Source organism: Pleurodeles waltl, chromosome 7 (assembly GCF_031143425.1).
Source record: "Pleurodeles waltl isolate 20211129_DDA chromosome 7, aPleWal1.hap1.20221129, whole genome shotgun sequence".
NCBI classification, from domain to species: domain Eukaryota; kingdom Metazoa; phylum Chordata; class Amphibia; order Caudata; family Salamandridae; genus Pleurodeles; species Pleurodeles waltl.
This window is the reverse complement of record NC_090446.1, coordinates 771,737,353-771,751,800: the sequence shown is the minus strand read 5'-3', so window position 1 is coordinate 771,751,800 and position 14,448 is coordinate 771,737,353. Positions and strand designations below refer to the sequence as shown.

The 14,448-nt window shown below is 40.4% G+C and overlaps 1 protein-coding gene across 3 annotated transcripts in view; it reads left to right on the top strand.

Moving 5' to 3' along the window:
• Positions 1–14,448, top strand: part of MYOT (myotilin) — a 607,534-nt gene that overhangs the window by 93,965 nt on the left and 499,121 nt on the right. The window contains exon 2 of one of the 3 annotated variants that reach the window (XM_069199263.1): positions 14,257–14,349. The exons of the other annotated variants lie outside the window; for them this stretch is intronic. The gene's annotated coding sequence lies outside the window, so the exon portion shown is untranslated. The remainder of the gene's footprint in view (positions 1–14,256; positions 14,350–14,448) is intronic. 3 annotated transcript variants of the gene reach the window in all.

The window sequence follows — 14,448 nt, the reverse complement described above, 5'->3', positions numbered from 1 at the left end:
TCTTACGATGGATGATGCCAGGAGGAACCACTACCGATACCCTATATGAAGCAAATTATCTCTTGACCTTCGAGGACTTCTGTAATCAATATAGGATCTCTGCAGGGCACTTTCTACTCTACACAGTATTCACTGAGGCAATTGTTAAACATTGGCGGGTAGGACGAGCAGAGCCGCCCATATCGGAGGCAGTTCAATGTCTGATGAGTGCCTTGGGTACCCATAAGGCAGCGACCTGCCTTTATAGGAAAATACCACTATGCAAGCCATTAGCAACACTTCAGCAGAAATGGGAAACAGACCTGGGAGCCCCTATTACAGATGAAGACTGGGAGGGAATACTAGCTCAGACTCCACAGGCCTCCAGGAACGCACGATTCAAACTTATCAATAACTATGTCCTACATAGGACTTTGGAGGCACTTTGGACTTGCATAGGCCAGGTGCCCAAGATGCTGAGTGGAAGAGGCAGAATTTATCCACATGTTTTGGTCATGCCCAAAAATACAAGAGCCTAGGAGATAGGTTACAAAACACTTAACAGACACAATTGACTGGGAAGTTCCCGACGATCCCAGACACTGCCTGTTAGGGGGTTATCAATGTCAGACCCAGCACAAAGTAACCAGAAGGTGACACTAGGCCTCCGAGAGAGTGCATGGAAAAGGGAGGAATTCAAATAGGCATGGGCAGAAGAGGCACTAAGACACCGGCAAGCACAGAGAGTCCCAGGGTTGCTGGAGAGAGCACAGGCGTGGGGCACCCTGGTTTGCTGATGGGAGCGAATAGGAGATGCGCCACAGGATGGAACAACATCCCCCTGAACACTCTGCGATGATACCTATCGTAGGTACCAAATGACCAATTCCACTACAGACAGAGGACACACAGAGGCTCCCGTAGGAATGGGAGGGGGTTAAAAGCTGATAGAGAGCCCACCACACAACGCAGCAATGGACACCTGGAAGATAGTGGCATATCGCATTAACCAGGCACATGAGGGAGGAGGGAGAGGTTCGATCCCTTAACTGGGTGCTCTGCCATAGTGAAACACTAAATGGATCCACTGTATGATAACAATCACTTGGAAAACAGGAGCCACCATTTTCTAATTATAAATGGGATTGCAAAAGAATACTTCAAGTGTCAAATGTAATATTACTGCTGATATGTATCATTCTGTATGTAATGAAAGCATTTAATATGATATGGCACTAGTGAAAGGCAGAGCTCCTAAAAGGGTTGTAATGTTCATATTTCAAAACCAATAAAATCTGTTAAAACAATATCCAATGAGAGGGGTAGGCCTCAAAGTAGTGAAAAATGACTTGGGGAGTTTTTCACTACCAGTACATGAAAAACTAAAAAGTATATGTCCTGCTTTTAACCTACACCCTGGGCTACGCAGGGCCTTCCTTAAAGTTGTGTTATGTGTAGAAAAAGTGGAGTTTAAGGCTTGTAGGGGGTTGTGATTGCAAAGTCGACATGACAGTAAAAGTGCACATACATGCCCTACAGTGGCACCCCTGAAGCATATTTAGCAGTGGCACCCCGAATCATATTTAAAATGTAAATGGCTAATTTAGTGGGTGGCACATTCAGTGCTGCGGGCCCACTAGTAGCATTTAATTTATATACCCTGTGCAAATATATCGCAATTTACTAGGGACTTATAAGTAAATTAAATATGCCAATTGAGGTTGCACCATTGTTACCATGTTTTAGGGAGTGAGCACATGCACCTTAGCACTATTTAGCTTTGGTAAAGTGCCCAGAGTCCTAAGGCCAGCGAAAACCGAGCAGCAAAAAGTGAGGCAAGGTAGACAAAATGTTTGGAGGAAGACCACCCTAAGGCTGTCAAGTCTTACATGGTGTGACAGTCAACGCACTGTGGGGATTGGGCTCAGAGACAGAAGTAGGGAAAAACATGCTTAAATCTCAAAAAAATATAAGCAAAGTATCAGTTAATGTTCCATGACATCTACCCAATACATACTTTGGGTATGTACAAGGTTGCTGTGCTTATGGGCACAGGAAACTATTCATGTAACATTTAGGCTAGTGCTTTGCCAATACACCTCATAGACCTGCCCACATTTACTAAGGTGCACAACCTTAATACCATTACAAAACTTTCGTTGGGCACAAATATCATGTCAAAGTATTGTGTTGTCAAGAGTGGCATAGAATATTGCAGGAAAGAATATCATGTTTAATGTTGTTTTTTTAATATAGTGAAAAACAAAATGTTTAACTATTTTGTTATGTTTTATTGCTTCTTGTGTTGTAAGTTATTATTATTGTAATGCTAATTCTGCGTATTATTTTTTTACAGTGTATTTTATTTTTACTTTGGTGATATGTTAAAAAATGTCTTTATTAATTTTAGTTTGTATGGGTGAGGGTGATTATTTTCAATCCACATTTCAGAATTGTTTATAAATAGTCTATTCATTTTACAAATGTATTTTGTTAATCTCATTATTAGTTATGTAAATTATTTCATGTATAAGGTGCGTATTGGATTTTGGTAATTGGTAATTCATTGTTTTAAGTGTTAATTGATTAGATTTTAGATTATTTTAAATATTTTATTGTTTTAAATATTTTTATATTTATTAATTGTGCTATGTTTTAGTATACTAGTTAATTACTCCTATATTGTTATCTTCCTAATGTGTACTATTAGTTGTACTGTTATGTCTTTTTAAAATCTTAATTTCTAATTATTTATGTAAATTATATCTGTTAAATATTATTTTTAATATATTGGTTGAACTAGAACAGTTCCAAAGTCCAACACCTTCCCTACTGGCCCTTACGTTTCAGTGGGAATAGTAAATCTGCACTCTCCAACGTCCGACACTTTCCTTTCTGTTGCTCGGGTTGGAGTGGTAATTAATCTAAGCCTTCAAAGTCCAACACATTCCCTACTGTTACTCAGATTGGGGTGAGGAAGTTAAAAGTGATCCCTCTAAAATCCAAAACGTTCCCTACAGTTGCTCATGGAGTATAGTAGGAATAGTAAATTTGATCCCTCCAAAGTTTTGGATTAAAATTATTTGTATTAAATAATTTTATACTGTTCATCTTTTTATTGTTTATGTTTATTTTGTATATTGTTTAATATATAGGTTCTTATTAGGAGTTCAGCGGACAGGTTTCACTGTCCGCTGAACTTCTGCCGGGAAGGTTGCCGCCACACTGGCTACCTCCCCGCTGGATCGATTAAGAGTTTCCCGCTAGGCTGGCGGGCGGAAAACTAGGTTTCTGCCCACCAGGCTAGCAGGAAACAGTCTACACCATTGTCTCTGGCTCATAATCGAGCCGGCGGCAATGCTGTAGTCAGCAGGGTACACCAGCAGCATTGCAATGTTCACTGTCTGCAAAGCTGGGCGGAGGGCCCTGCACTGCCCATAACAAGTGCATGGGCCCTCCTGTGGCCCCCTGCACCTGTTCTCTGCCAAAAGGCTGACGGAGAAAGAGGTCATAATCTGCAGGGCAGCGCTGTGCTGCCCTGGTGGTTTAGGATCTCTGCCACCTCTAGACCACCGTGATCCAGGATCCTGGCAGTGCTGGCAGTTCCCTGGCAGTCAGACTGCCAGGGTTGTTATGTGGTGGTCGGACTGCCTCATTGCCAGCGGTCCAGACCGCCACCTCGACACTCGTAATGAGGGCCATAGCATTGAATTATTCCTAATTATTATTAGTACATTAACTTATTATTCATTTTTATCTAATAATTTCATTTATTATTGAATTATTCCTATTAGTACGTTAACTTATGATTCATGTTTATTTGCTAATTTTATTTATTTATATACAATGTTTGTTATTTTTGCATTTATTTGACATTAAATATTGCTATTTTATGCTTCTAAGTCACACATATGCATATTGTTTATTAATTGTGATATTTTAAATACTATTATATTTTTAAAGTTAATATAATGTAAAATATTTTTAACTCAATATACTTATTTAATGACAATATTTTGGTCCACTATTTTTTGTAGTTACAATTTTTGTGCTTTGCATAGAAGGTATGTAAAATCAATATTTGTGTCCTCACTATTGTTTTGACAATATTTAGAATTGCAGTATTCTGTTGGCAATATTGTGTCATAGAAGCCATTCTACATTTGTGCCATTATACATTTCACTTTGTAATGTGTGTAAAATTAGCTCCCTCATATTTTCACACTTATTAACGCAAAACAATTACATTGAGAAAGAAGCCTGTGTGCATGTCATTGTTTTTTCACATCTTAGTCATGCAGGACTTCATCAACCATATGTACAATGCCACACCAACAAAGATACCTAACCAGGTGTGCTGCACAATGTGTCAGAAATTCCCCCCAAAATTCCAAAATGTTAAAACAGATACACAAACCCATGCACCCACAGATATCCCAAATTTATACTGATTCACAGGACATCACACAGCCACACATTACATTCTCAGAGCTCTGGACCATCACAAATGGCCAAATATCCACAATCCACTTATCTGAAGAGATCCACAACAACCTTACAATATATAAAAAAACATACTTCAGCCCTGATTACGAGTATGGCAGTCCTGGGACCACAGTACCTGCAGTGGTGGTCTGACCGTCGCATCCTCGGCATTCCAGCTGCCAGATTACAAGGATGAAGGTTGGACCGCACAAGACCACCACAACCGCCAGGAACTTGGATCCCGTGGTGGGGAAAGCCAAAGTCAATTGTGGCAGTTCTGATGCCAGCACTGCCATGCTGATGACTACCTACCTTTCCACCGAGCTTTTCATGGCGGTGACCCTGTCATAAAAAACTCGGCGGAAAGGCAGGGAAGGCGCCCCAAACAGGGCCCTGAGGTGATTTTGCCTATTGGACAGTGTGGCTGGAGGCATATGTTGTGCCCCCTATGCCTGCACTGTTGGTGCACACCATTGCCATGCGCAATATTGTGTATTGTGCATGGCAAAAGTGCACCTCAGGTGCATATGGTGCTGCAGCGGCATGTGCTTCAGTCTCACTTTCAGAGCCCAAGCATGCAGCCACAGTGACATTGCTGCAGACACTACAGCCAGCCCGGCAGTAGTGATGTAATATGGTGGTCGGGAGGTCGTCAGCTTGGCGGCATCCTCCTGCCCGCCTACTGGCGGTCTGGTGGTCCTACCACTAAACTCAAAATCGGGGCCATAAATACACAAACATAACCAGATATGAGTAAATCTTGATGCAGCTGCGTAATATTTGAAACAGATATGGTGATGCACACATAAATACCATACAAATCAGTCAGCCAATGAAACAGATATGATGATGCACACATATATATAATAATAATACAAATTAGTCAGCCAATCAATTTTCTATCCACTGACATTGTTGCCTCATGTTCCTAGTTCCATGAGAAAGCTATACATTGCTGGTATCCCTACACCAAGGAGATCAAGGAAAATTCAAGTATAGGCAAATTATGCTTTGTTTTTAGACAAAGATCTAGGTCTTATTTTGATAAATTGCATGCAAAATAACACTGCAATGCAATTTTCCTCCAGTGTATTCTGGCAAGTTAGTCAGAAGATTAGTGTTATGTTCTTTTTGTTTGAAAAATATGGAAACATATTTTGTTCCCTTTGGTTTTGGGTCAGTGATTCATTTTCAGATGGAAATAGTGTGGACTACTTAGCGGTAAGGCGGTTGTAGGGTTGGGCATTGACTAGCAGGAGTTCATCGATTGAGATGCCGAAGGTAGCCTGTACCCTTCTTACATTCCTGTCCTGATGGTGTAGGACACAAACATAAGAGAAGGGAAGCAGGGGGGAGGGGGAAATGGGGAAGATACTAGAGAAAAATGTTTTGTTTCTTCATTTGTGTTTGTCTTGCCAAGCTGAAGATTGTCATCATTCGGTTTGTCATAGGCTCATATACATGAATGCTCTGAGACTCACAATAATGCAAGGCGCAAAGGGGAGGTATTATTCAAGAAACCATTAATTCACACTTATGACATCTGACTCATTGGTTTCTGTAGTAGCAGCAACATTGGTGAGCCAGCAGAAGTAACCAGGATACCAACCCTGAAGCCCATGGAAACCTGTAATTGAATGATGAATGCTGACGGCAGTGTTGCTGGAAGATACTGGAGTCTATAGCGTGCCTTAAAGAGAACACCCTCAAGAACTTGAACTGGAGAGAGACAAGTGAAAGGAAACTAGCAAAATAAGAAAGGTGGTGTCAGGTGCAAACCCAAACAACAAACTGCATGAAACAGCTAGGATGTATTACAAGTTGCCAACTTCCTATTTCTAGCAACCAATATCTTGGGAATAGTTTCTTGCATCTGGTTCCTGGCAGAATCACTTACTCTGATAAATCCTCATCTGAGACAGAAGAGACCAAACAAGATTTGTTAGGATGTTAGAGGTAAATCCTAGTTACTAATTAAGAAGCATGTACATAATTAGCAGGTTAACAAGACTGCTCTGAAATATCTTACTTTTTCCAGGCCACTAAATACTGGAGTTTACCATGATGAATATGAGTGTCAGTGAGAGGCTCCACTTCATACTCTAAAGAACCACCTACTTTTACAGGAGAAACAGGAGGACTTGCAGACCTTGTTCTAGCCTGGATAAATGAACCACTTGGCATAATTTACAGTGCATTGCCAGGGACAGCCCATTTGAGAATAGTAAACGGACCCACACATTTGGGACTCAGTGTTAGGTGAGACCAGGAAATGGACAAAAACTTTGACAGGCAGACTATATCTGCTGCCTGGCACAGTGGAGAAGGTCAGCAAAGCTTGTCAGCTAAGTTTTGGTTGTGCTTTCATTCGTAGAAGATGCTGATGGGCAGGGTGTCTAATATATCTGATCGTATGTAATGACCTTGTACCTGAAGAGACAGTAATGGGAGAAAATATTTAGGGTTATATGCTTGAATGCAAACCATAGGTGTGAAAGAACCATTAGAGAGTTATGCAAGGATTTGTTACATGTAGATACTGTTAATGACACCCACCTAAACAAATCATTTTGATGATTCTTGAAAAAGCATCCAAGATATTGTTCAATTGCCTGATTTACATTTTCTGTCTATCCATCTCTATGTGGATGGTAACTGGTAGATTTGAAGTTTGTGGTTAACAGATGTTTCAATAACCTGTCCATCCACAATATCTACAATATGAACTGAATACCTCTTTCCATAATATTTATCTCTAGAAGACAGTGGACTTTGAAGATCCTGACCAATAAAAGAGTCTTGCCACTTCAGAAACTGTATCCTTTTGAGGGAAGTTAAATGGCCAAGTAATGCACCACTACTATAATATCCCTGTAAGCTTTGCAGTTCATTCATTACCCCAGTTCACATCATGGTCCAAGTTTTTGTAGGTGTGGGTAGGGATTCTTTTCTGTTTTATCTTCTATACAGATAGAAGAATTCGATACATAAATCTTTATTTGTTATTGCATCTGAGGCCAACACAAATATTGATCTAACAGTTTTCCTTGTTCCATAATATCTAGGCATGAGAGAATTGTGACACCACCGTAAAGCCTTCTGCTGTCGTTCATGTGGATAAAAATAGTGTGCTCTGTGTGATACATCAGTGATTGTTGCTTCACCCTGATAGGACCACCCTGCTTTGGTAGAAAGCTGTTGGAATACAATGACTAAATCTCATAGTTCTTGCCTGTGTGTAATAGCCCTATGTAGGCACTCTGCTTTATTTGGCATGTTCCTAGAATGGCTCTGAACTGCATAATGAAAACCTCAAATTAGAAATCTATGTATTTCGCCTTAGAAGAAGTGGCGTAGCCCAAGACATGGCATCCTTGCTTACATGGGAAAGGGAATAGGCTCCCTTTGCTGAACTGGATGAAAATTGTTGGGTTCTAACTAGAAAATGGAGTTGGCATGCAAGGGCTGCTTTTAATTCCAGACAGTCACCTGAGGATTTTTCAGCACCTGAAAAAGGGATAACAGTGATGGAATAATCCCCAAAAGCAGCCACCACCCTTGCTAAACTTACTTTGGAATCAGTTCCCTAACTTATAGGAATAGAACCAGAGTACTCACTGGATAAACAATTGCCCTGTGTGCAGTTGAGGTAATTTGCATAAGACGTTCGAGCAAGAAAGCTCTATCCTGTCTCAAAGTATCAAGATCAAATTGTACCTTACTGATGGTAGATTGGCTTGAGCCTTCATTTGCAAGGGACTCTCGTCAGCCACCATGCGCCTGACACACTTTCAGCAGTTTATGGAATGAGATGCAAACAATAGTTCATACTCTCCCTGTGCCCCTGTCCTGACACAACTTTACAACAAACAAATAGAGACAGGACGTGAGAGAAGCAGGGCTGGGGTTACAGTAAAAACACAGATCTTCATTTTTCTTCTTAAAAAGAAGCAAATTTTAGCCCTACCACCATTTGGTGCCTCACATGGGCAAATCCCTGTACTTACTCAGACTGACTGAAATGCAAAAGATTCCTATATAAAAAACTATTACTTTACATTTATGACATTTGGTTGTAGCTTAGTGATTTCTATAGGTGCAGCAAACTTAACAAACCAGCAGAGAAGACCACAATACTGACCCTGCTGCCCAAGGAAACCAGCAACAGAATGTTAAAATACCATCAGCAGTGTGGCTGGAAGCCAATATAATCAGGAGGGTGCCCAGAAGAGAACACATCCAAAAACTAGAATGGGAGAGACAGAAAAGATGAAGTGAACTGTGAAAAACAGGAATGATGTGGGATTGGTAGAACAGGGAAATGGTGGAGAAAATCATGACAAGTTGCCAGCCACCATGTTCCTTTCCTACACTGTTCTTATTTTGCTCCTGCCAGTTCTCCACTGAAAAGCTCTTCAGTGGCACCAAAGTGCTGTTCTTCTTATCTTGTAACTATTTTGCAGCATCATGTTCTTAACATGGACAATACATGTATGCTGGCATGTTCTCATGTGAGACAGGAAGAAGAAAATATAAATACTTTTGTAAAATTCATGAAAAAAATCTCAGTAAAATTTTTACAATTCTGGTAGTGTATCAAGGGGCAAAGGAGGTATTCAGCACACCAAACATTCCAATTTGGCCAGCATATATGGTAAATATATATTGTTCCTCAGCTTGTCAGGAATCTTAAAGAACATCTTTTGCTGTCTTATTCTATGTCTTTATAGCTCAATTTTAAAGAAACAGTGTTTCCTGGGACTCATTCAGTATGCTACTTTAAGGATAATGTCTTTGAGTAGTACAACTTGTAGAACACAGTTTAAGCAGCCTGGTGGTGAACCAATCACTGGTGTTAGCCTTAAGGGGAAGGGTAATGTATAAAGGAATTGGTATTCTTTAAAACTACACACATGATAGCCTCTTGGCAGGTAAACACAGATTGAAGAATAAGCAGAACGATGATCGTAGCTGCGTGTGAATTCTTGGTCTGGAATATTGTGCTGTGGGAAATACGCCTGTGATAGTCAAAAATATGCCAAAGCAGAATAAGGGTGTGAAGCAATACTAACTTGCCTTATGACTCTGTAATCCAGGTTGGGCCCATAGGAATTTAGCTCAATGGTGGAAACCTGAGGAATTGTACATGAAGGGAACCAAAACTACTGTGGCTGGGGTGAGGCAGGCCTTCCTTCACCCTGCCTCAATTGCAACTTTAAATACTGCACAACTGTTACAGTCTGTCTAACAAAGATTGCATGTGGAAGCTTGATCAAAAATGGAAAAAAACACTAAGGGCCTGATTCTAACTTTGGAGGACGGTGTTAAACCGTCCCAAAAGTGGCGGATATACCACCTACCGTATTACGAGTCCATTATATCCTATGGAACTCGTAATACGGTAGGTGGTATATCCGCCACTTTTGGGACGGTTTAACACCGTCCTCCAAAGTTAGAATCAGGCCCTAAGTGCCTCATTATGACATTGGCTGTTGGACCGCCGTCCCCGCCAGGAAAATGGTTCCTGACGGGCTGACGGCAGTCGGAGTCATGGTCAGCCTTGGCAGTGCTCAGTCCAGTTTCTGCCAGCCTTTTCATGGCATTTCAATTGCCATAAAAATGCTGGTGGAAAGGAAATACGGGGGGCTACAGGGGGGCCCCTGCCAAGCACCCTCAGAATGTGCACTGTCTGCTTTGCAGACAGTGCAAATTCAAAGGGGGTGGTGTGCTGTGGTATTAGCCTCAGCTCCCTTAAGGAAGCTGAGACCAATATCAAAGCACTGTTCCCTCCGGGCTGACCGGCAGGAACACCGTAATATGATGTTCCCCCCAGTCATCCCAGTGGGAACATCTTAATACGTTGAGAGGTAGGCAGCCAGGTTGATGGCTGCCTTATCCCTGCGAGTTTGGTGGTCGACGCGTCCAACCGCCAAACTCTTAAGGAGCCCCTAAATGTCTGAAGAGAGAAAAGAAGGTAGATAGGCTGTGAAGAACAAATTGGTATTATATGTACCCTGACACTCAAAGAGAAAAAGAAACACTAGTGTCAAATTAAGGGCCAACAAATTGCAAACAAATTATTAAAAAGATTAGTTAAATCTATATTCATTCATGGGGACCAGTCTAACTCCATGACAAGTCATGGCATCAAGGTAATTCATATGGTATATAGTGAACACAAAATATGGGTAAACGAATATGAAAAGGACATTTTGTACACAATCAAACTTGAGACAGTATAATTTCAAAAGGTAATAACATGATTGCATGAAACCAGCAATTGATCATTAGACTCAATTTGAACATGTAAAAAGCATCGGTCTCAATAACGCTTCTTTCAAAAGTTGGCACAGGATTCTGGTCAAACTATCAGTTTTTGCTCTTCATTCATGTTGCACCAATACTCTTTTGTAATTAGACTAGTAGTAATCGAGTTACATCGAAAAATCAATTTAGATTCTCTTTGCAGATGAATTTCCTGAATGTTCCTGCCACCATGGGGTCTCTTCATCAGTTCAATCGTTTTCCAACATATATCCTCTTCAATGTTTCCTTTCTCCAACAAGTGGACTACTAGAGGGTCAGAAGTGACTTTACAACAGGTTCTCCTTGTGTTGGCATATCGTTGCCTTCATAGTTTATGAGGTCTGACCCACAAAAAATTAAATTACCTGGTACAATTTTAGAAAAAAAATTGTACTTGAATTACATTGTTATGCGTGAAGTTTTTTTTGTTTGTGGTGTACTGACAAGTCACACAATTGCCACATTTTTTCCAATATTGGTGAGAAACCCAACAGGCAGTTAGTGATGTTTGTAGGGGTATTTCTGCCACCTGCATGGAATATATGGTCTTTTACATTCTTTTACATTCTTCCTACAGGAAAACATAGGGACATCGAAAGACAAATCACCTTCTTTCAGCACGTACCAATGTTTTTGATATTCTTAACCACTTTGTTCCTATGTAGATTTAATGTGGTCACGTACACTAATCTTTCTGTGCCCTCCCTTGCTTTTTTACTAGCTGTACCCTGGGTGAGAAACAAGCTCGTTTTTATTGCTGTTTTTATAATTCTTTTACGTAGCCTCTATTTTCAAGCTGTTGCCTAAGGAAATTGGCTTCTTTGTAATAGGTTACCCTACCTGCACAGTTCCTTATTAGCTTCAACAATTGGTCAAATAGAAGACCATTGCTCATCTCTTTGGGGTAGGATCTCTAATATTTTAGGAGAGAGTTTTTACCTGTGGATTTCCCATAAAGAGTGGTTCTGAGCTCTCTATTACACATTTGATTGGGAGGTTCAGGAAGACAATGGCTTCATTATATGTATATGTAAAACTTAAGTTATTCTGAATGGTCCCAAAATACTTGACAAATTCCTCTACTGAATCTTAAAGTTGTATAGCTCAGTAATTAGGATGAGATTTGTCCCAACCGGTCTGTTCGCAGGAGAAAAAGCAATTGCGTTTGCCCTGTTTTACTTAGCAAAACTGGAGACTGAAAATGTACTGCAAAAATGCAGTGCACAATGTACTGCAAACTCTCCATGTCTGGACCCTTGCTCAATTCCCCAATATCTGTCAGCAAAGACATGCTGCTCCTCCACCCCCCAACACCAAACTTGTGTTCACATAAGCCACATTTTTAGGTAGTACCTTTCCAGAGTTAACTAATTGATCACTTCACATCTGTTACAGTTGTACGGTGCTTAATTTTGTACTCAGTGTGTCAAGATGTTCTGAAGCATTATTTTGGAATGTCATGTTATAGCTAACTTGTACACGATGGAAATCATTGATGCAGAGAATTAAAGGAAGTGTGATCTTGATTATAAATTCATATTCTGTGTCTAAAACTAGAGCCATGGAGCCAGAGAGAACAACATGAAATTTCATTGACATTGGCCAGACACCATCTACGAGGCCCTGATTACAAGTGTACGTTTATGAGTATATAGTCAGTAGAAATATCAACATCCTGTTTGTATCTGGTAACTCTTTTTTTTGGGATCTCCTTTTTTTGTGGATTTCCAACATGGTATATTTGTGGATTTCTAGCATTTTGAGTGAGGCTGAGGGAAATCCACAAATATACCATGGCAATGCAAGACTAGGCTTCTTTAAGTACCAATAGTTGGAGCCACTGGTTGCTGGCATTTGATAATGCCAACTTCAAGTGAGTCTGCCCCGTATATTTTAAATGTATCATTCAGTAGATAACATGCCCATGATCCATGAGGAGCTGTTTTGAGATCAATTCAGATTCATTGTATGCAAATTAATTGTTTGCCTATAGTGAAAATCTGGCAATGAATTTTACACGCACACCGTGGGTGTCTCTGCTGTAAAAAAAAAAGGGTGGAAATCTAAGAGTACCTTTGGTTTGGGAAACAACATATATTATTTAGCACTGAGAGACCTCAAAGGGTAAAATGTGTACATGGCTTAGGTTAGGTATTGATATGTTTTTGGTTTGGTATGTTTTGTTTTGATATGTTTTGTTAATTGATGTTATTTGTCTATGGCCCATACTCCTGTGGGTGATATGCTGTTCTGCTGATGGTATTGTTATGGAAAGAGTTCCATGTAGAACTTCTGTATACTGTGATAGGTCACACAATGCAATGCTGGACAATAATACTCTGAAGATGGATGGGGGTGACCTAGCACTGCACATATTACTTTGATCAATATTTTGTAGGGTACAGGAGCCCTTGTCTCCACCTGAAAGAGACAATGTCTTTGATTGTAAAGTTAAACACATGCCCTCTTACATATTGTCGTCATTGATAAGACCCTACACCTTCAAATAGCAGGGAATGTGTTTCTATTCCTACCTAAAATAATAAAGCAGCAGTTGTAAATTTAGTGTCCTTTGGACATGAATGTGAAGCTTCTTTTCATTTGTGCTCTGAAAACTGCACATTTTTATCAGTGTTGCTAGATGTTGGCAGTGCTTGATTTGAGTCAGTGGTTACTGATGGGCCCACCACTCTTTTTTGGGGACTAGAACTTATTTTTAATCATCAGACTTTGACCTAGAACAAGGAAGAGAAAAGTAGCAAAGGGGGGGAGAATGAGGAAGAGAAACATGGAAAAGCAATGTCAAAGGGAGAAAGCAGGAATGTAAAGGAACTAACAGTAGTTCAATATCGCAGCAGGAAGGTTGTATTGGTGGATGAAAGAAGTATGAGATTAAATAAATACTAACCGGCCTTAGTATTCATCAACCAGGCACTTGGTAGGCTTCTTACACAAATTTGGGCTCACCAATTAAGCTCTCCGCTCTCCTTTTGTGATGCAGACTTCTATGAGGAAATTCGGAGTTGCCTGAATTATCAATACTGGCCAGAATTCCTCATGGAATCCATGCAATTATTAGTTCATCCCTGTGGCTTTGAGCAGCTACTAAATGTGGGCTGAAGCTCCTGTTGTGTGAGGGTGTGGAGAGGGGTTTTGGGAAAGAAGAGGGAATGGAAAAAGGTGCACATGCAGAGGGGAGCATCCCCTTTGCCGAAAATAATGTTGGACCAGGGAATGGGACAGAGGCAGGGCTGCTGCTGCAGCCAAAACCCCATGCGATTTTAAGGGCTGGAATTACCGTGTCCCTGTGGGAATACTGTACCATTTGTGATCAGGAAGAGTGGTATCCTACACAGGATACTCGTAATCAGGCCTTCAGTGTTGAATGTATCTAGGTAAAACAAACCTACTCTACTTACAGAATGTGCTAATCAATGAGAATCACCAATAAGCGTTAAATTTAACCCTATATTTTCTTTATTGCAGATTATGGGTCACCGTGTTTGAGAACAGTAAGATGTAGATTCTATTTCTGAAATCGAAAGAAAGATCTAACAACTTCATACTTTTGCACAAGAAGTGAGTTTTGTGAAAGACAATATTTGATCTACCTAAGCCTATTGACACTGCACCTCATGATATCATATACTCATTACATTCACTATTGCGGTGTGTACA